The 23,159-nt window shown below is 32.8% G+C and overlaps 1 protein-coding gene across 2 annotated transcripts in view; it reads left to right on the forward strand.

Moving 5' to 3' along the window:
• Positions 1 to 21,372: 21,372 nt before the first annotated feature.
• LOC133197252 (alpha-1,6-mannosylglycoprotein 6-beta-N-acetylglucosaminyltransferase A-like) overlaps positions 21,373 to 23,159 on the forward strand; it is a 33,943-nt gene continuing 32,156 nt past the window's right edge. For both annotated transcript variants that reach the window (XM_061333206.1, XM_061333207.1), the window contains exon 1: positions 21,373 to 21,472. The gene's annotated coding sequence lies outside the window, so the exon portion shown is untranslated. The remainder of the gene's footprint in view (positions 21,473 to 23,159) is intronic.

Raw genomic sequence — 23,159 nt, forward strand, 5'->3', positions numbered from 1 at the left:
TGAGCCCCCTATATGCTAGACAGGTGAACCAGTGACTGGGCTTTCTTGTCAATTAATCTACCTAACCACAATATTCTTACCTCCTTAAATGTCCCCCATCCCTACCCCCCCCTCCAACAATCCTGTTCACAGCTCTGCATGTAACACAAAGGCAGAATGTGACACACAAAGCACAGTGATGGACAAAAAGGAACAGAGTGACTAAGGTAACCTATAAGACATTCCCTAAATGAAACAAACTACAAATTGTATATTGCTATTTGACTTGTCATTGGAAATTAACCCTGAAGAAGTAAAACATTTCTCTAAGGAAAGATGATACAAACTTTTATCAAGTCTTGAAAATAACAACTTAAGTCAAGTTTATATAAGTAAAATGAATAAGTTTAACTGCATTGATTTTAATTTTTCATTCAAACTTTCATTATAATAGGATTTAAAGAGATAAAAAGTTGTATAGATTAATAAGCATGGTTGCAGAAAAAATTGCAGAAAAAGTAGAATTTTGAAAATCATAGAAAGTTTTCAATTTCTTTATATTTCCGAAATTTATTATTTGTATCATTTGCAATCAAAATAGGTCCAAATATATATACCAATTAATCCAAGGATCCATATTTAGCTCATCTGAGCTGAAAGCTCAAGTGAGCTTTTCTGATCACATTTTGTCTGTAGTCCGTCTGTCTGTCTATAAACTTTTCACATTTTTGACTTCTTCTCCAGAACCACTGGGCCAATTTCAACCAAACTTTCCACAAAGCATCCTTGGGTGAAGGGAATTCAAGTTTGTTCAAATGAAGGGCCATGCCCTCTTTCAAGGGGAGATAATGAAGAATTCATGAAAAATTAATTGCATCCTTTAAAAATCTTCTTCTCAAGAACCACAGGGCCAGGAAAGATGAAACTCATGTGGAAGCATCCTCAGGTAGTGTAGATTCAATTTTGTTCAAAACATGACCCCCGGGGGTAGGGCGGGGCCACAATGGAGGATCAAAGTTTTACATAGAAATATATAGGAAAAACCTTTAAAAATCTTTTTCTCAAGAAAAGCAAAGCCAAGATGAGTCATATTTATATGGAAGCATCCTCAGATAGTGTAGATTCAAATTTGAACAAATCATGACCCCGGGGGTAGGGCAGGGCCACAATGGACTATCAAAGTTTTGCATAGAAATATATAGGAAAATCTTTAAAAATCTTCTTCTCAGGAACAGCAAAGCCCTGATTGGTCATATTTATGTGGAAGCATCCTCAGGTGGTGTAGATTCATTTTTGTTCAAATCATGACCCCCGAGGGAAGGGTGGGACCACAATGGAGGATCAAAGTTTTACATAGAAATATATAGGAAATTTTTCAAAAATCTTCTTCTCAGCAACAGAGAAGACCTGATTGATCATATTTATGTGGAAGCATTCTCAGGTAGTGTAGATTCTATTTTGTTCAAATTATGACCTCTGGGGGTAGGACGGGGCCACAATGAAGGATCAAAGTCTTAAATAGAAATAGTTTGGAAAATATCTTCTTCTGAAGAACTGCAAAGCCATGATTAGTCATTTTGATATCGAAGCATCCTCAGATAGTGTAGATTTAATTTTGTTCAAATGATGACCCCCGGGGGGTAGGGTGGGGCCCAATGGGGGATCAAAAGTTTTACATAAAAACATATAGAAAAAATATTTCTTCTCAAGAACAGAAAAGCTATGTATAGTCATATTGATATGGAAGCATCCTCAGGTAGTGTAGATTCAAGTTTGTTCAAATGATGACCCCTGGGATAGGGAGGAGCCACAATGGTGGATCAAAATTTTTGAAAATCTTCTCAAGTACAACAAAGCCATTTGTTATATTTACATAGAAGCATCATCAAGTAGTTAATTCAATCTTTTCAATACTGAACTGATTTGTGCTTTTGCCAAGCCAATGTGCTCAGGTGAGCGATGTGGCACATGGGCCTCTTGTTTTTGTTTGTATCATCTGTCCTTAATTTTTTTTCACCTTTTAGTCTCATAAGAGAGATAACTCTAACTGGGATAAATGAATTTTATTCCCCTAAAAAATTGTCAAGTAAATAAATGGTTTATTTCTGTCAAATTTTGCCCTGCAAGGTATTTAATAATGTTCACAGTTTAATTAATCAAAGTTTTTGATTTTTTTTTGAGGGGGGGGGGGGTCATTAACACTAAAGCAAAATCTTATTCTATTGAACTGAGGGAGGATAAACTTCAGCATTGCATCAACATGAAAGAAAGCATGGTCATTTTTTTTTTTTTTGAATTGTATAGCAGCTTTTAAGATCTGTTAAAAAAATATGTACTTTTTACAGACAATTTCCCATGAGAATGACCTCAGTAATCATAATGCTCTGATTACTTCATCTGTTACTTGGACCAGAACCAAAATTATGACTCGGAAAGAACTTTACAGATTAAATTACCCAGATCCAAAATTATGCGAGGATGGCATGTAAAAGATATCTATTTAAAGTCATGGCTGTAGGAACAGGGGTGTGGAGGGGGGCAACAATTTTGCTAATAATAGAATACTATAGAAAAAATAGCTACTTAACTTGATGCTAGTTCCCCTTCAATAATTCACCTATTCTCACATAATCCGTCCACATGCAGCCTAACTTTCATAAAAAAATAAAGTCATTAATTGGGGGAGAAGTCGATTGTTTTTAAGCAAACAAAACATGGGAGATTTATTTTTCAAAATATCAGAACTCAACCATGCATGATGACAAACATATTCAATAAGCAAAATAGGTAGTGTATTTTCCTTCGTAATTTACGCTATTGTCTTAAGTCGAAATGACCCCATCAAAAAATCGTTTTATTGCTAAAATGAATATTCAGTTTTACTTGTTTTTTGAGCACTGTGTCTGTACTGAAAAAAATATTTCAAAAATTTTGTTTCTGTGCCAGTGTTTTTCTCTTAATTTGTAATTAACAAATTTTGTTTGCTTTAATCTTATTTTTCAACTGAAATAATTCTGTTCCTTTTTGCTAGAAATATTTAAACTGAATACCTGTGCGACTTAATTTTATGTTTATGAATCCTGAAGAAAAGAAGATTTTAAAACTTAATTTGGGAAGAAACTGTGAAAATTCTAAATCAATTTTCTAAAAGAAATATATTGATAACGTTAATTACAATTTTATTGCTATTCAAACCAAAACTTAATATTTTCTTTAATTTATTTTCACCCATCTAAATGACATGCAGTATTTTCAAATACCCATAAAATGCCACAAACACTATTTATTTTTCATCCTTTTGAGAGTTTCACAGTTAAATATAATGATAACATAAGATCTGCTGTTGGTATGTATTTTTCCTATCTTTCTCTAGTTACAGTGTATGCCTCTCCCTATTTTTTCTTCTTTCACTCCCATTATACGCATTTTTAATTTCTGCTTTTGACTTAACCATCTCTGTTGAATGAAATTTATGAAATATAATTACAGAGAAAGGCAATTAAAATATATTTAATTTATGTTATTTTTACTGTAATTTACGTTATGAATGTTTTGCTTCACTGAGTAATGAGAGAGATTTATGCGTGAAATATTGCTACAAATAAATAGAAGTACACCTTGATTGTAAAAATTAATTGAAATTCACATCAAAAATACATCCTTGACGAATTAATAAAGAAATATTTGAAAGATGTTAAAAGGAAAACACGTAATTTAACATTTTACGTTAACTGATGGCGCTTCCTGCATTATATCTACATCGGAAGTTCGGTGATGTTAAGATGCTTTCGAGATAAAACCAATAACGTTTCCTGCATGGTTCCGTATTGTCCCGACGTCTTATTTGCAAGAAAGGTACCATATATGTATTATACTGATAACGGAAATTACATAACGTAAATTACTTTGTATCAGATTAATTGGTGTAAAATATGCACTCGCACAGATCAATGCTCGTTTTAATATTTTACGTGTTTGGTAGCTCAGGAAGAATAAATTAATTAATATGCAAAGACAGTTTTACGTATCTACATCTACATCTACATAGTACATCGTTCCATCAAACTTGATGATTATAGGCTGGCCCTGCGCAAACAGACCTCTAAATTTTAATTTAAAAAGTATAAATAAACTAAGTGCTATGGAAATCAATTTGTATTGTGCATGAAAAAAAAGTATATATATATATATATATATATATATATATATATATATATATATATATATATATATATATATATATATATATATATATATATATATTTACATTGTGCTCTAATTATGTGCTCTATGTCTTTATAGATTCTAGTGTGTGTCCTTTTAAGGACATACGCAACGTACCTTACCTACTGATAATTTTTCAAAATATTCTTAATTTAAGATCATAATGCCATCAGATGTTCATAGACAAAAAATCAACATGCATTACCAGGGGTTTTGAAAAGATATCAATTGATGAAAATTCTTGTATAATTTGAAGAAAAATATACAAAAATTACTAAACATATATTTTAGATGTTTTGTTTATCAAAATTTGTTTTGGAAGAAGAGTACAACAGGATATATAGACATTAAAATGTAGCACACAGTTCCTTTAAGTATTGGAACTCTTCAACACCAGGGAAAAAGGCAATAAAGTTCAAACTATGTTGCGTATGTCCTTAAATTATAATTATATTTTACAGGTGTGCGAGATCTGGTGATACTGAGTGAACTACATTTTTGAGGATGAAATTGCATCCCCCAGACATGTTCCCAATTAGCTAAGGAGTCGAGATCTTTTTGAAGCCTTGTATAAGATGTAACAGATGATGGTAAGTCATTTATAAAAATTAAAAATAGAAGGGGCCCAAGGACTGACCCTTGAGGAACCCCACTGACCACAGGCATTGGACTGGATACCTCACCATCAAGGACTATGGAATGCCAAATTAACATATATTCAAATATTTGAACCTATCTTCAATTAATTATACCTATCTTCAAATCAATTGTACCTATCTTCAAATCAATTGTACCTATCTCCAAATGAATTAAAGATAGGCTTAATTCAATTATACCTATCTTTAATTGAATTGAAGATAGGTACAATTGATTTGAAGATAGGTACAATTGATTTGAAGATAGGTGCAAATGCCATGAATTTAAGATAGGTATAATTGATTTAAAGATAGGTGCAATTGAATTGAACCTATCTTTAAATATAAAGATACTGACAATAACAACTACGAGGGTTGTCCAAAAAGTTCGTGGACAATGGCGTTTTTGTCAAAATGAATGGTTCAAGATATGCTTATTGTATACCAAAATACTAGTTATGAAAATCCAAGTCGGAATAGTTTGGTTTTTATCGTTTGAACTTAATATTTCTGTAAAAATCTCGGTCATTAAAGGTCGCCGATAGTGCGCACGGACCAGGGTTAAAATGCCATGAACTTTTAAATAAAATGATCTGATTGAAATGATTATATTCTTTTTAAAACGAGTCAAAACTGAATAAAAATTTAATATATCACAAATGAAGCGGTTATCGCCATTTTTTGATACCTTTTGATCGCTTACTAAATAGACAATGAAAATATTAAGTGAAAACAGCAAGAAGTATGTTTCAAAAATTGACAGAAAAAGCGACGTAGGCCATCCGAACGGGACAGCGTCCAATCATACAATTATAGTTAATATGGTTGAAACGTCGTCAAAAACAAAATATTTATTCAAACAACTTAAATTTATTGGAAAATATTTAGTCTAGTGATTTGTAATTGGTGTATACGATTTTTCAACGGTGTGTAAAATTTCGGAGACTCTACAAGAAATGGAAAACCATTGTTATTTGATAAAATAGGATATATTCCTATTCATGACGTTGTTATAAATATAGCGCCGTCGGCTGGGCTGTGCATCCTGTGTTTACGAAGTGTTAATATAGATGACGCTCGTAAATTATTGTGTATTGTTTTGAATTTTAAAACTTAAATTAATTATAATCTATACATAAATATTATTGCACACATTTGGCAATGTGGCATAATAAAGAAAAATAGCGTGCGTCTATGAACATGCGATAAAAAATCAAAATTCATATTTCTGATGTTATCATGAAATAAGCGTTACGTCAGTCTGGCCCGTGCGACTTGCATATACAAAGTATTTACACCTATAAAAGGCTATAATGTTCAGTAAATAGTGTGCATTGTTTTAATTTTTTGTACATTTACTCAATCATGGTCTATATTAAGATATTATCGTACATGTTTGCCATTGCGGACTTTATAAAGAAAATTAAGCATTTGTCCACGAACTTTTTGGACAACCCTCGTACTCCCCATAAAAATGTACTGTGCATTTCCCTCCATGTTCAAGTCGCTGTTAGAGGGAGCTTTCATGATCATTATTTTCAATAACACAAAACGAATTGAACCTAGGTATAATTGAATTGTACCTATCTTCAAATCGTTTGTGGATATGTTACAATTGAACCTATCTTCAAATCAATTGTACCTATCTTTAAATCAATTGTACCTATCTTCAAATGAATTGAAGATAGGTATAATTCAATTGAACCTATCTCTAATTGAATTGAAGATAGGTGTAATTCCATTAAAGATAGGTGTAATTTATTTGAACCTAGGTTTAATTATTTAGAGATAGGTATGATTATTTACACCTATCTTTAATTCAATTGTACCTATCTTCAATTCATTTGGAGATAGATTCAATTATTTGAAGATAGGTACAATTATTTGAAGATAGGTTCAAATATTTGAATATATGTTAATTTGGCATTCCATAAAGGACAACCTGTTGTACTCTGTTGCTGAGAAAAGCAGAGATCCACCTCCAGGTGTTGCCACGTATCCCATAATTATCCAACTTCCTCAGCAACTTCTGGTGAGGCACCTTGTCAAATGCCTTTGAGAAATCCAGAATGATCAGATCAGTTTGAGTGCTTGAATGTAAATTTTTCAGTAATTCATGGCTAAGAGTAAGTAGCTGAGTTTCGCAACTTCTCTTAGCTCTAAATCCATGTTGGCAGTCTACTAAAATATCATGTTGGTCTAAATGGTTCAAGACGTTGCTGACAACTATTTGTTCTAACAGTTTACAACAAATACATGTTAATGAAACAGGTCTGTAACTACTTGCCAAATATTTTTCCCCTTTTTTGAATATAGGAATAACATTAGCTTGACGCCAGTCTGCAGGTACTTCCCCTTGTGCCAGTAAAATGTTAAAAATGTGTGCAAGGTGTGGAGCAAATTTAGATGCGTATTGTTTCAGATTGCGAGCTGCATGGTATTTCATCTGGCCCTGTCGCTTTACTAGGATCTAAGTTATCTTGTAATTTTTGTGGGCAATCAGAAGTTAGAAGGTTATTCCCTATTCCCTATTGACTATTCGAATGGCGAACCGGATGCTGCTACCGGTTCCCTATTCAAATTACCGTAAGTGTCCTAATAATTTTTTTTTCAAAATACTTGAATAACTCATTATAATACATGTTAAAAATGCAAATCAAAGACATCACTTAAAAAGGAAGAATGAGGACCCCAAACCAATGTAGCTAGCCTGACCAAAATGATGACAATGGATAGAAAAGGTAAACCTTGAACCAGGAGCTGGTTAACACCCTGGATCCCATATTTAGACCTTCATCGTTTTACAGGGGAGGGGTCTGGGAGGGACCCCTTGACTGTCAAAAGGAATTGAGTTTACAAGAGCGGTAACCCATTTAGCTAGCCCGGTCAAAATTGGAAAAATCCCGTATAATACAGTTATAAGAGTCCATAGTTCTAGGGGCTGGCTAACACCCTGGATCCCATATTTTGACCTTCATCTTTTTACAGGGGAGGGGTCTGGGAGGGACCCATTGACTGTCAAAAGGAATTGAGTTTACAAGAGCGGTAACCCATTTAGCTAGCCCGGTCAAAATTGGAAAAATCCCGTATAATACAGTTATAAGAGTCCATAGTTCTAGGGGCTGGCTAACACCCTGGATCCCATATTTTGACCTTCATCTTTTTACAGGGGAAGGGTCTGGGAGGGACCCCTTGACTGTCAAAAGGAATTGAGTTTACAAGAGCGGTAACCCATTTAGCTAGCCCGGTCAAAATTGGAAAAATCCCGTATAATACAGTTATAAGAGTCCATAGTTCTAGGGGCTGGCTAACACCCTGGATCCCATATTTTGACCTTCATCTTTTTACAGGGGAAGGGTCTGGGAGGGACCCCTTGACTGTCAAAAGGAATTGAGTTTACAAGAGCGGTAACCCATTTAGCTAGCCCGGTCAAAATTGGAAAAATCCCGTATAATACAGTTATAAGAGTCCATAGTTCTAGGGGCTGGCTAACACCCTGGATCCCATATTTTGACCTTCATCTTTTTACAGGGGAAGGGTCTGGGAGGGACCCCTTGACTGTCAAAAGGAATTGAGTGGGCTAGCTAAATGGGTTACCGCTCTTGTAAACTCAATTCCTTTTGACAGTCAATGGGTCCCTCCCAGACCCCTCCCCTGTAAAAAGATGAAGGTCAAAATATGGGATCCAGGGTGTTACCCAGCCCCTAGAACTATGGACTCTTATAACTGTATTATACGGGATTTTTTCCAATTTGACCGGGCTAGCTAAATGGGTTACCGCTCTTGTAAACTCAATTTCTTTTGACAGTCAAGGGGTCCCTCCCAGATCCCTCCCCTGTAAAAAGATGAAGGTCAAAATATGGGATCCAGGGTGTTAGCCAGCCCCTAGAACTATGGACTCTTATAACTGTATTATACGGGATTTTTTCCAATTTGACCGGGCTAGCTAAATAGGTTACCGCTCTTGTAAACTCAATTCCTTTTGACAGTCAAGGGGTCCCTCCCAGACCCCTCCCCTGTAAAAAGATGAAGGTCAAAATATGGGATCCAGGGTGTTAACCAGCTCCTGGTTCAAGGTTTACCTTTTCTATCCATTGTCATCATTTTGGTCAGGCTAGCTACATTGGTTTGGGGTCCTCATTCTTCCTTTTTAAGTGATGTCTTTGATTTGCATCTTTAACATGTATTATAATGAGTTATTCAAGTATTTTGAAAAAAAAAATTATTAGGACACTTACGGTAATTTGAATAGGGAACCGGTAGCAGCATCCGGTTCGCCATTCGAATAGTCAATAGGGAATAGGGAATAACCTTCTAACTTCTGATTGCCATTTTTGTGTGCCATTTTGTGTATCGTTGATAACGTAAAATACATCCACTCATCTCTGATTAAAAGACCAATGTGTTTCTGTAAGTATTCTGCCATATAACTTGTCTTTGTTTCCGACTGCATTTTATGGACTTTGTTGGATATTCTAGTATTTTAGGTTTTAGATACCCTTTTGTGCTATTTACGCAAATACTAGGATTTTGATAACGTATATTACACAAAAGCGACAAAGTTATTTCATATTTTTTAAAAATTTCACTTTAGACAAATATCTTAAGTGTGAAAATTCAATATACTAGTATTCATGCATTGTAATATGCATTGTTATATGTAAAAGCTGTAACTTTTAGCATGAAATATAATTGCTGTGTTTTATTCAATGGTCCAAACTTTGCCTTTTGCCTAAGCGACAGATCGAAAAGCCATTTATTAGACTATATACTTGGACCCCAAAGAGGTTTTAACCCGTGTATTAACACTTAACATGTTGGTTGGGTAAATATAGACGTATCAAAAACAAAATACTACAAAATTTACCAATTACTTTAATAACAATGTAATTTAATTTGCTTGCGACATCCAAGTAGCGAGTATGGACGGATTATGATAAGTAAATAATGTCTGCATGATGACCTTAAGCTTAATTATTATTTTTTGTCAAGTAAGGTAATCGCGATCTTTGCTCGTAAGACAGGATTTAATATTATATATATATATATATATATATATATATATATATATATATATATATATATATATATATATATATATATATATATATATATATATATATATATTCCCTCGTGAAAATATCAAAAAATCCTGTCCCACTCGTGAAATAAATTCCATTTCCAAAAAAAAAAAAAAAAAAAAAAAAAGGAATATCCTTTATCTATCTGTCACCTGAGCATCGACATCTATGCATCTTACTCCAAGATGAAGAATTTCCCGCCACTGGTTGTTAAATCTTCACGAAAAATTCGGTGCAGCCTATATGATTTGACATCTCCGTATTATATTCCAAAAAATATCGTTGTCCCTTTTTTCAAAACAAATATTGCATGTATATTCTGATGGATAAGTTATAGCCTGTCTGGTCTAAAAAAAATTTGGACGAACTCAATAAAAGCACAATTTACAAAAGTGATGCTGATCAACTTTTTGGTATCAAGTCTAAAATTTCTAAAAGAAGAGACACAGAAACATGGAAAATATTCAGGATGAAATAAAGTAAAAGAAAATCAAAGAAACTTTCAGACTATAGAATGTTTGCAATATAATTATTAAACAAACTATCTCCCATAATTCAGGGGAGTCATTTGACATAGGGAAGGCGAAATGAATCGAAAGGGCGGGGGGGGGTGTCTAACTAACCTGTTTTGACTTAAATAATGATAAGATTTTCGCCAAAATCTTTATATTTTTTGGTCATAAGCCTAAAAGCACCACTTCTCGGTTTATAAAGCGTAAACTGCCCCAACCCAGGTTATACAGTATAACTTAGACTGCTATTAAATTCATTCCTTAAGGTCAGACGACACGTTCCTCAAATATCTGTTCTTGCATTCCTTTGTAATATACCAAAAATATTTATAATTACCATTATATTTTGATTTATGAACTATTTTCAAAATGTTTGAAAAATATATATACCAAAAATCGTGATATCACCAGTTCAAGTGATCTCTATAGGATAGGATTATATAGGAAACACCATCCTCCGGAATCTTTGCACAAATGCCTGGTATAATGTACAGGGTCTCAATTTTTTGTGAGGAAACTTGTTAAAGTAGCAATATTTCAATCACAAAATCTTTGGAAAAGTTATATATTTCTGAGGAACGTGTCGTCTGACCTTAAGTAGGCTGTCTGAAATTAATTCTACGTTTTACCTCACCTGAAAGTTCAAAAACCTACGAGGAATGGGAAAAAAAATCAAGCAAATAAAAATTTCAAACACAGTTCATGAATAAGAAAGAGAATATTAATCAGAGTTATACGTATAAACTTACTGTTTCAATTTATTTATTTTTTTATATATATTAAATTATTAAATCGGACACTTCAAAAGAGACTCGACAGGCACACATCATTGAATAAACTTTGAATCAACGTTGATTATATATGTTGATTCAACGTTCAGTTTATGTAAGATTGTGAAAATTTGGTTCAACGTTGAAATCTTAACGTTGATTCAATGTTGAAAATCAATGTTGGTTAGACATTGAATAATTTTTTTTTTGGGGGGGGGGTCATTACTTATTCAAAAATTTAACTGTATATCAACTAAGATGCCTTCATAATTATATAAATGAAAACATACAGTATATTGTAAACATTTAATCAACTTCCTATCAATAGAACAGTTACAATAAACAATGAATAAATTTCACAAAAATGCATTTTATAAATTAATCATGGTGCAAAACCCGAACATTTTACAAAAGTTTTGTATTCTTACATGTGGACGAGAAATAGTCCAATTCATGAAAACATTCAAAGACAAAATAAACATTTCTTTTAAAAATATACATTTGTAATGTGAGGACACGGACGCTTTAAAAATCGAGAACGGGTTGTCTAATGTTTTGTTGTGAATTACTTTACGTACGCGTTACTTTGGAAGCTTACAGGACACTCTTTGACAATAATAATGTATCTTTGTGGTTATTGTCAAAAATAGACGGTATGTTGTAATCTGATGGATTTGTTTTGATCTGTTATGTAAAGCCCGATGTCATTCAATTTTTTATACTTACAAGGTCGGATTTTTTCGTGTGGACCTAAGTGTAAAAAAGGAATCTTCGACAGGTCTAACGTACTGCACATATGTGTCCACTTGTATTTCCTGGGTAATGTTTGTAAGCTATTGCGTCCCAGGAAGAAAATACTTTGTATAGAGGAAAATAATACTCGTTAAAAGTCTTTTTTATCATAAGCATTTTTTATTTTTTTTTTCTTTCTAGCAACACAACCCCTGTCCTACTTTTAGTTTAGTTTCTGTTTCAGTCATAAGTCATTAAGTCGTATGAATTAGAAGCAGGGTTGGCCTGGAATTACCAGTGGTAAATACCAGTATTTCATGTCCAGGTAAATACTACAAAATTTCTCTAAACTTGGAAATGTTGGGAAATACAATGTTAAAGTGATTTTTTTTTATTTCTTTAATTCACTCAATCTTGTGCAAAATTCAGAAATAAAATAAACAGAAAAACAGAAGATGAATAATACTGAATATGTCTCAAACTGCAATTTAATATATTCAGAGTGTATCACTACTCCAGGTCCCTTGTTTCCCTGGCTGTTTATTAAGAAAAAATTCGAAGTTTAATTCAAGTTTGTTTTCAGTTCTGAAAAATTATCAAGTTTGTTAATTATAAATCCAAGAACAAAATAAACTTGTTTTAATCCTTCATTCAATTGTGTAGTTATTACAGTCAATCATGTTGTTTTAACAGATTGCTCTGGACAGTTTGTGCTCCTGTTTTGAGAGGTTTACTTCGAGTAGAACTGAAAGGCCTCTTCTTTTTTAACGATTTTCTTGGATCCTTCTTTAGTTGCATAAAAAACCCAATTGAATCTTTGGGTTCAATTCATGGACCTTTATAGACTACATCTGACTCGATGTCTGCTTTTCCGCAAATAGAAAGAATGTTCTATCATTAAAATGTCCTACGAACCCAGTTTTACGATAGAATGTATTCTGTGTATTGGCAATGTAGCAAAGCAAACATGGGCGATAACTCTCAGTGCATTTACTTGAAAAATCCAAAAGAGTTCTGAATGCCAATATGGCATGTAAATTTGAAGCGAATAAAAAAAACATTGAGAAAAGTGTTGAATTCTTCCATTATGTGGATTAAATTTTTAGGTGAAATGTATCCACAGCCTTAGAAAGGTTTGTTACAGTAACAGTTATGATTAATTTGATGGTTATTTTCAATGCAACAGGGTTTTAAACTAACTTGTAATCCTTGATAGCTATGTGGGCTACTGAACCTTGCAATTCCACATCAAAATTTATTTGCCCACAGATTATCACACCTTTTATTGAATATAAAAACAACAACCCCATTTATCGTTTTTTTTATCATATGCTTCGTGTTTCTTTTCTATCTTGACCCGTCAATGCCACATTTTGCCCGACACAATCACTTAGACGCTTTATGTATAAGTACTTCTTACGGTTAATGATAAAGCACTTTACTGATTAGGAAATTTTTCAAGAGAAAAATACAAAACATTAGGACAAAATTGAAAAACAAATATTTATTATTGTAAATTTTCTAATCGCCATGTGGGCAACTTGAACGTAATTTTAAGTCGCCCACATGGAACATTAGTCGCAAATTGCGAGTGGGCGACTGTTAATTTCAAACCCTGTGCAAATTCATTGAGTTTCTCCAAAATTGTTTGGAAGCGATTCTGCAATTTTCTGCCACATTGCGGGTATATGGGAGGCATTCTAACTGTGATGAGGGCTTGTCTTGAGACACAGATTATTCTAACTATTCCGAAACTACTCCCTACTGCTTTTCTGCGATTGGTTTTTACTATATGTTATGTGTTATCTCCTCTATGATACGTCCTTTTCAGGATTTTTAAATGGTCATGGTTAGCAATTAACATCAAACGATTGCCGATATTTACCTGTTTTTACCTGCATTTCCCACAGAGCATTCTACTCGGTAGTGAGTACTAAATCACATTGTGATAAAAAATTGAATGAATCTCACATTTTACACTTAAATTTGGAGCTTGCACTAGATGAGAAAATGTGCATATTTGTTCTGTCGACTTTGGAAAATCTAGATCAGTGCTTGTTTTCAATCTTTGTTTTATTCAGTGCGATTGTTTTTAAATCAATTTTCTTATTTTGTGTTTTACAAGACTTATTTTGCTTAAAATCCACCTTCCATGTCCCCGCAGTAAGCAAGGGGGCAACAACTTTTACCTGGCTAACAGAAGAGGCAGGGAAAAAAAGTTGAGGAAAAGCAAAAAAAAGAAAAGCTGTGTCAAATCGCGTAAAAGGGAAACTGCGCATGACTGATATATGATTAAACATTTTATGATTATATAAAATGAATTACTTGGAAACCAGAAACTTTTAAATCATTGACAGTGATACCAGGTAGATATCTTAACCAATAAGGTGTACTACATGTCTATACCCGGACAAATATTAAAATTATGAAATATGTAGCTATTTCTTATTTCCCAGGAAATACCAGTAATTCCCGGGAATTACCAGTATTTCCCACTGTCCTGGGAAATATGAGTATTTCCTGGTTTTTTGCAACCCTGATTAGAAGCATCTCCATGATTTATCTATGCTTTACGTGTTTTTCAAGTTTTTATTCAAAGGCTTGGATTTTAGATGGGGAATCTTTTATTTTCTTAGAAAGCTTCAGGGTTATCCATTAAGAGAATTTCAGTCAGTTTTGCCATTTCTTTTCTGTATGTTTGTCGCTATCAGACATGTTTAATCACTGGTGGCCAGATAGCTCAGTTGGTAGATCACCTGACTAGAGATTCAGGGTGCCCAGTTTTGAATCCTGGTCTGGTCCATCATATTCTTCTCCTCTCTTGTTATATTTGGTGCCATGCCATGTCCTTGAAGTGTCAGGTGAAAGACCTACTAGGGAGGAGCCTGGATTGGCATCTTAGGGGCTAGGAATGTGGCGGTCAGACAGGTTCGATCACCAGTGGCTAGATAGCTCAATTGGTAGAACACCTGACTGGAGATTCAGAGGGGGAGGTGTGTGTTTGAATGCAGGTCTGGCCTGTCTCATTTTTCTCCTCTCCTGTTACATGTTCATAAATACATGTGGCAGTATTCACTGACATTAGGGCAACATTTCATATGATACTATTCAATTATTTTTTCTTCTTTAAAACTATTTTAAGTAGGAAAAAATTCCATCAGAAATTAACCTCATACTCTTCCTTATAGGATTTTTTTTTTTTATAAGCAAGAAAAAAATGTTGTGTGCTGTTTCGTGCTTTATCTGACAGTTTCAGAGAATGAGATCCATTGCAACTTCTCAAGTCTTTCCAACAAGCTTGGAAAAAACCTTAAATTTGTTAACATCACCAGATGTAAAAATTTTATAGAAAATGGAGTTGCTTCTTATCATTCTAAGTAGTAAGTATTAGCTAAATAGAGTTGATTGCCTTGTCTGAAGTATTTTTATGGTTAGATCATTGTATTCCAGGGTTTTTTTTAGGGGTCGTAGGGGGCCTGTAATAGGCCCCATTCCCAATGGTAAAAAGTAGGTGTTTTTCCCAATTTCATAAAAGAAAATTCCCAAAAGAGAATCAAAACAAACAAATATGGTTAAAAAATGGCTGAACTCATTAACGTTTACAGGGTTCGAAATTCACTATATACAACTCGCAAAACGCGAGTTAGAATTCCTAAATTGCGAGTTAAAAATTAGGTAACTTGCAAAAACTTGCGAGTTGATTTTTCTTGCATTGAAACTGTAGAAAAATTATATAATATGACAAAACACAATGCTTTTGATTTAAATCAGTAATTTAAATAAAAGCCACACTGTAGTTGTATTTTGTGTATTGTACAGTTACTTTTTCCTTAAGTTACATGTATTTAATTTATATAAATTTAACTTTATATGAAAATTGCGAGTAGTCTTATAAAATTGCGAGTTCACTTTCTTGGTACTCGCAATTATTTGCGAGTTGTAATTTTAGGGAGTTTCTAACCCTGGTTTATCAGGAATGATGTTCAAAAAAAAAATCTAAAAGGTATGCTCCAAAAACTGATTGACTGAACGTAAAATAAGTCAATAAATACCTTGCAAATGAAAAAAAACCCTCTTATTTGAATTTATTTACAAAAATATGAAATATGATATTCTTCCCAATTTCAACCAAAAGTCGCTATTTTTCCCAAATGGAAAGGCCCAGGCCCTTGGTTTTAAGACCTAAAAAACCCCCTGTATTCAATGAAGTCTAGCTCCATGTTCTACAGATAAGAGGTGTATCAAATTAATTTCAATGTTTTATGAAAAGGGGGGTTGTCATGGATGCCTACGTACCACATTTGAAGTTGTTTTTCCATTTGTTGGAAAGGCAGAGGTTGTGATTGAGAGTAATATATGGATTCAGAAAACCACAGAGTCCACAGTGTAGTGATTCAGAAAGTCAGGACACACCATTAATGAAATACGGAGATAACGAACAGAAATCAAACTCAAAAGTCCATTGATAATACAAATTGGGAGCAGAGCAAACATAGACCTCTAAAACGTCAGAGGTGGGATCAAGTGCCATGGAGGAGTAAGCATCCCCTGTTGGCTGGTCACACCTGCCATGTGCTCCTTGTCGTGATCAGGCAAATGGGAAAATCCTTAGACAATTCAGTGTGTAAATAATGACCTAAAAATTGGTGTGAAAAACATCAGTCAGCATTCAACTTAATGATAGATTGTATTTTATGACAAAGTCAGTGTGTTGACCATAGAACTTGGGAAATGATAACTTTAAATGAGGCTTTTGATATATCTGTTTCATCAACTTTTTTTGTCAATAGCTTGCCTTGTTTTAGAAATTGTTCGTACATAGACATGCTCTTGCATATCGAATCAACTAAACAACTGGGATACATAAACCTCAAATACAGGTGATAAGGGAATATTGCTGCATAAAATAGGGAAGTTGACGATAGAAAAGTTGAAGTCATCACATTTATCATAAAGTTTTGTTGTTAGGTTACCATTCATGTCTTTTACTAGTAATATATCCAAATATGGAACAGATGTGTCAGACTCTGTGGTGTTTTTTATTTCAAGTTCTCTTGGATATATCGAGTCGACATATGAATGGAAGCAACTATTGTTAATTGGTAATATCTCGTTGACATACATATCTAAATGTTGAGTTGAAGGCCACAGCAAGTGTTTTCTTCTTCTCATGTAGAAGTTTTTGAATAAATTTTGCTTCATATGAATACAGATTCTGTGAAATCAACAGCAACATTGAATGATACACATTGAAGGGTATATTATTCATTGTGTTTATGTAACAGTCCAGTATATAACAGTAAATATGTCAGAGATAAACAGGGTATAGTAATTTGTTTTAAAAGTGAACAAAGAAAACTAAACTAAACTATACAATTATTTAAAGGAATTTGAAATCAGAAAATGCAATTTATAGTAAATTTAATATGAATCCAATTTCTTTTCCCTCCCAGATTTTTGTCCTTTCCTAAAGTTATAATTTCCAAAGAGGTATCTGTTACACGTTATAGAGGTCAAAATATTTTGTAGTCAAACTTAGTTGTTGCTCCTTCACTGCATATATATTTCAATATGAATGTCAATTTACATGAAGCCATCATTAATTTTTTTTTAATTGATGTACTCTGACCTTCATATTTCAAGGAAGGTTTTTTTCAGACTTATAAATTCATTGATGTTAATTTCATTATAATGTATACAAGGAACAGCTATATATATTTAATATTTATTGCTATAAAATAATTTTTAATCTAAAAACGTGTCTTTCAGAAATGAAAAATCTTGACTTGAAAAATGATAAGGACAATCTGTATTTCCCTGGGAACAAAAAATGACATTAAAATTTAAAGTACTGAAAAATTAGCGAGTAGGTTTGATTTTGATGGGTCAGTCAGAGTACATCAAACAAAACATTTTTTAACTGTTGACCTGATTTAGTATGATGTTTCGTTCAATAACGGTATAGATTTTTCAGTCTAAACCTGGCATAAGCATTAGATTGTAATTTTTTAGAAAATTCTACTTAACTTACTTTGTAACAATGTTTGACTTATATGTAATTACAAAGGCAGAACATTAATTTTAGCAACAATTAGAGTCAAAGTATAATTTGTAAATTAAAGGTCAATATTTAGTGTTGTAAGGAGATTTTGTTGTTAATGGAAATTATTGATTTAATTTTAAACTTAATCGTTAAAGTGCATCAGTATTTTAAAAGTTTCTGAGCTATATACCTGAATAACAGGTGTACTTTTTGTTTTTAAATTATTTAATCAAAATGAAGTAAAATGACACGTACATTATTTACAAATACATACAGTACTTATGTCGTTATGCTATGATTTGAACATGTACAGTGTAATTGCTGGTGTTCTTAATGGAGATGTTCTTTTTACCATGTACCCCTCCCCTTATTATGCTTTTAAAAAAAAATATAATTAAGAATTATTTTCCAGTTCTTAGTGTACAATGACAGTAAAAGAACTGTTGGTGAATGACTGCTAAATAGCTCTTTTAACACTGTAGCTTATCAGGTGCATACAAGCGGCTAGTTTCTGACAAAAATTGAAATATTTTCATTTCCATACTCTAGCCCTTAATTTTATCACACATAAGTATAATCTTGTGATATTTGTATTATATCAGTTTATGTCACCTTCAATTTTATCACATTATTTGATAATGATGGGTCTGTTTTTCTCTATGCAAATTGGATTAAAAATATACATTTGAACACATGAAGAAGATCAGCAGAGTATAGAGCATAGAAATAGTATTAAATAGTTTTCAGCTCACCTTAGCCAAAGGCTAAAGTGAGCTTTCCTGATCAAAATTTGTCTGATGTTGTTGTGAACTTTTCACAATATCCTTTTCTTCTCAAGAACCACTTGGCCAACTTAAACCAAACTTGGCACAGAGGATCCTTGGGTCATTAGGATTCAAGATTATTCAAATAAAGGACCACACCCTCTTTAAAAGGGAGATAATAAGAATTTGTGAAAATTTGATGGCATCTTTTAAAAAACTTCTTCTCAAGAACTATGGTGCAAAAAAAGATGAAACTTAAAGCTTCATTAGATAGTTTAGAAGCAAATTTGTTCAAATCATGACCCCTGTGGGTAGGGTTGGGCCACAATGGGTGATCAAATTTTATATAGCAATATATAGGAAAGACCTTTAAAATCTTCTTCTCATGACACATCACATATAAATATGGAAGCATCCTCTGGTAGTGTAAATTCAAGTTGTTCAACTCATGACCCCCAAGGAAAGGAAGAGCTGTGCAATAGCGATCAAAGTTTTACATAGGAATATATGGGGGAATTTTTTTTTTACAGGTCTTCTCAAGTATAAGAAAACCATGATAAGCCATAATTATAAATATTTGATTGGTGTTACTATGGTTACTACAAGTAGAATTGTTGTGAAATACATTCAAAACGTCACTACCCCTACAGTTTTGGGAATTCAATAAAAATTGGCACACATGTAGATTAATTAGGCCAGGTAAAATTAATCTTTAGATTCTCATCCCCGCCCGCCCCTCTCAAAGTGCCCCGCTCCGTTGTTTTTTATTTTGATTTTTGGGTGTCAAAAGTATTTTCATGTATTTTTATTCAGCAAGAATTTGGGTCAAAAGTTAAGAGTTATCTTACATCTGTATTAAAAGTCGCGTGGCGCTATTTATAGCAAAAAGCCATGTGAACAATGGAGAAAAATCAGCAATAAAAGCAGTTTAAATACGAAAGGAAAAGATAATTTGTCAGTAAAGAGAAGACAGAGAAGCAAAAATAACATAAAGACATCTAGATACTATCACTGGCATGAGCAAGTTTTTAAAGAGATTTCAACCAAGTAAAAACAGAAGAAGAAAATGACACCAGGACAAGTTTTAACGATCTCCTGTTGTACTTGTATGTGATTTTGCATTTAAAAAAAAGACATCGTCGGCAGACTTTAGAGAATAATAGTGCAAAGGAAATGTTAAATCTTAAAAATGTTCAGGCCTAGGCTTTCAGTTGAATATTTTACAGATTTTGCAAATATGACATATGATTTTGTTTGGCGTGTGCCGTATCTGTTTACTTGATAATTTGTTAATAGAACTATAAATATTTTAATTTTTTATAACAAGAATCTTCTGTAGACATTTAAAGGATATGAAAACAATAAAATCTATTCATATTGGCATTAACATAATGTAAAGATTTTGTGTACGAAGAGTGTTTTGTTGATACTTTCAATTACAAAAAATAAAAAATAAAATCCGCCCACCCGCCCCAATTTTTTAAGAAATTAGGATGAGAATCTAAATTTTAAATTTATGTGGCCTTACACTGAGATACATAATTCTATTTATCAGTTTTTGATTTTGGTGAAATGTTGCCTTGGTTACTAAAAAAAAGAAATTTCTGTGAAATACTTTTAAAATGCTACAACCCCCACAGTTTGGTTTGATTTTTATATAACTTGGCATGCAAATATATTACACTGAGATACATATTTGTCTTTATCAGTTTTTGATATTGATGAATGATGTTGCCATAGTTGCTAAAAATAGAAATTTCTGTAAAATTCTTTCAAAAGGCTACTCTTCCTACAGTTTTAGTCTGATTGCAATAAATCTTGCCACAGAAAGAGACTAAACCAAGGATCATTTATATTTTATTTTTTGCTAATGCAAAGCTTCAAGTCCTACTGCTACTTTTCTCTTCCTTTGTTATAGGTACAAACCAGTAGAGCTAGAGTCTCATCAGAGACTTCTGGTTATGTATTTGTCATATAATCAAGTCTTGTCTGAAAAGTTGCTCAGAATAAATTTTTTGCAAGCTTGGTTTTCCTTAGTATGTTTCCACATGTAGTAAACAATGCTTGAAAAAAATCCTAGTTTTTAAAGAGCATACTTAGTATCAGTCCTTCATCCTTATCAGAAGACCACATTTCTGCTTTAACATTTTTAATTGTCAAAATTTTTCCTCTTTAGTACATGGTACAGTAAAACTCAGTTATAAGGACATTTTAGTTCCTTATAGCTAAAATTCTTTATATCCTTATATAAGGTGATAAAAAATCCTTATAACTAGGATATCATTATATTCGAATTCTTTATAACTGAGTTTGACTGTATATTAGAGACAATGCCATATAAATGTGGTTCAGGATTTAAATTTCTTTGTCTCACAAGCTTTCATTCCATTATTTATTCATGATCTAGATCTTTGATGCTGATCAGTTCTCTGTTACAGTTGGGCTGATCGCAGTAGTAACATAAAACATGTATACATGTATTTGTTGATCTTGTGTTGAAGACAGTAGTTAAATCCTGCATTTTTGATGATCTGTACTGTACGGACTTGGATGTTCCAAAATGTAACTCCCACTGTATCCTTTTCACCTGTATACTGATGTTGTGGGATTGATTTTTACCTGTATTTCCAGATACATGTATGTATCAGTAATTTCCTCTGATGCTATATCCGATCAACAACTGGAGCTGCAGTGATAGAACAGTGGATCAGTGTTCATGAAAACTTGAAAAGGTAAGATACCATACCTGTATAAATTACAAAAAAGTGTACAGAAAACATTGACAAGTATGTATATATACCAGAAAGTTTGATGAATGAAAAAGAAGGAAGTACTTGAAATGTTTGACATATAAAACCACAAACACCACTTAGGATTCAAAGGTAAGTGAAAAATGAATGCAATTGTACAGATCAGTGTAGTTATAGTGTTTCACTTCATCTGTCTTTATGTGTATTTGGATGTAATATGTCTATATTTATTTTATAAATTCTTTTTATAATTTACTGTTTTGAATATGTTTAAATACAGTATCTTACATATAAGTTCCACTTATAAAAAGTTTTTTGTTTACAAGCATTTGGTAGAAGGAATACTGTAGGGTTATTGAACTTATATTGGTGAATATTGGCAAGAGTTGGCAGTACAAATATGCATGAGCTTGTGAGTGCCAGTATTCACTAAGATAAGTTCAACTGCTGCTTTATTAAACAGCTAAATCATTTTCCCATTAATTTATAATAATTAAATTGAATAACTCAACATTAATGAAAATTTTCCAGTATCAGTATTTAAACTAGATGCTGTCATAAGACAGTAATACCTGCACTAAGGTGTTTGCCTCTAAATACACACTCCTTCATATTTGGGTAACCAATTAAAAAGCCACAATTCTATAATTTATACGGTAAATATACAAGTCAAATCGAGCATAAAATGCTCAGGTGAACATGTGGCCCAAGGGCCTCTTATGTAAGTATTTCATATACTAAATATATTACCAGTTTGAAATTACAGAATTCAATTGATGATGTAAATAATTTTTATTTTAAAAAGGGGGGGGATGTAAATTTTGGCCCGTAATTGGAACTTTTTAAATTTATTTTCAAAATAACATATGATTATTTTTAGTGCATAACATTTTTGATGAACTTAAAAAAATTAAGATGCCAATGAATTGATCAAATTGTGCAAACTTTTATCAGTATTTGAGTTGGCAAAAATCCTCTACAAAACCCAAACCCAGTCGATTTTGTCATCCCCTCCAATTTGCCTGTTTTGGGGGAAAAAAAATTGCACAAGATGTACAGAAATATTCTTTGTGATTATAAAATTTGTAAACATATTATGTTACACCTTTTTGAAAATTTCTAGACCCGCACCTCACATTGGACTTGTGTCACCCTACGAGTACTAGTTTTACCATTATCATTATTGGATTGCACATGGTGTACACATCATCATATCAGTAGGAATTAATTCATAGTGTGTTTTAATTGGATTATATTTAATGAAGTTGACAGAACCTATGACAAGTGGCAAGTACAAGTTTAGGTATAGAATGGGGTAAAATTATCTGAAATGCAAATGATTAGGTTATAGTTTAAAAAGGGTCGAAGATCAATGGATGCCACATGCAAGTTATACATTGAAGCAAGTTCCTGGGGGTCATTTCCATTCCCTGGATATGGAAACAATCAATTTGCTTTAAATGAAATCAGAAACCCCAAAGCTGTCTTTGTATTATGACAAATTAAATGGTATAAGGGGACATTTGTTCTTTCAAAACTCTACTCCTTCTACAGCTTTGACCCTGGATTTCATTAATACTTTGAGAAAGAGTAGACTTTACTAAGATACATAATTCTGTTTATCATTTTTGGATTTCCTTGAACACTGTTGCCATAGATAGTAAAAAAA

This window comes from Saccostrea echinata, unplaced genomic scaffold, assembly GCF_033153115.1.
Source record: "Saccostrea echinata isolate AGI-Se365-2 ecotype Australia unplaced genomic scaffold, CSIRO_AGI_Sech_v1 ptg000030l, whole genome shotgun sequence".
Taxonomy (NCBI): Eukaryota; Metazoa; Mollusca; class Bivalvia; order Ostreida; family Ostreidae; genus Saccostrea; species Saccostrea echinata.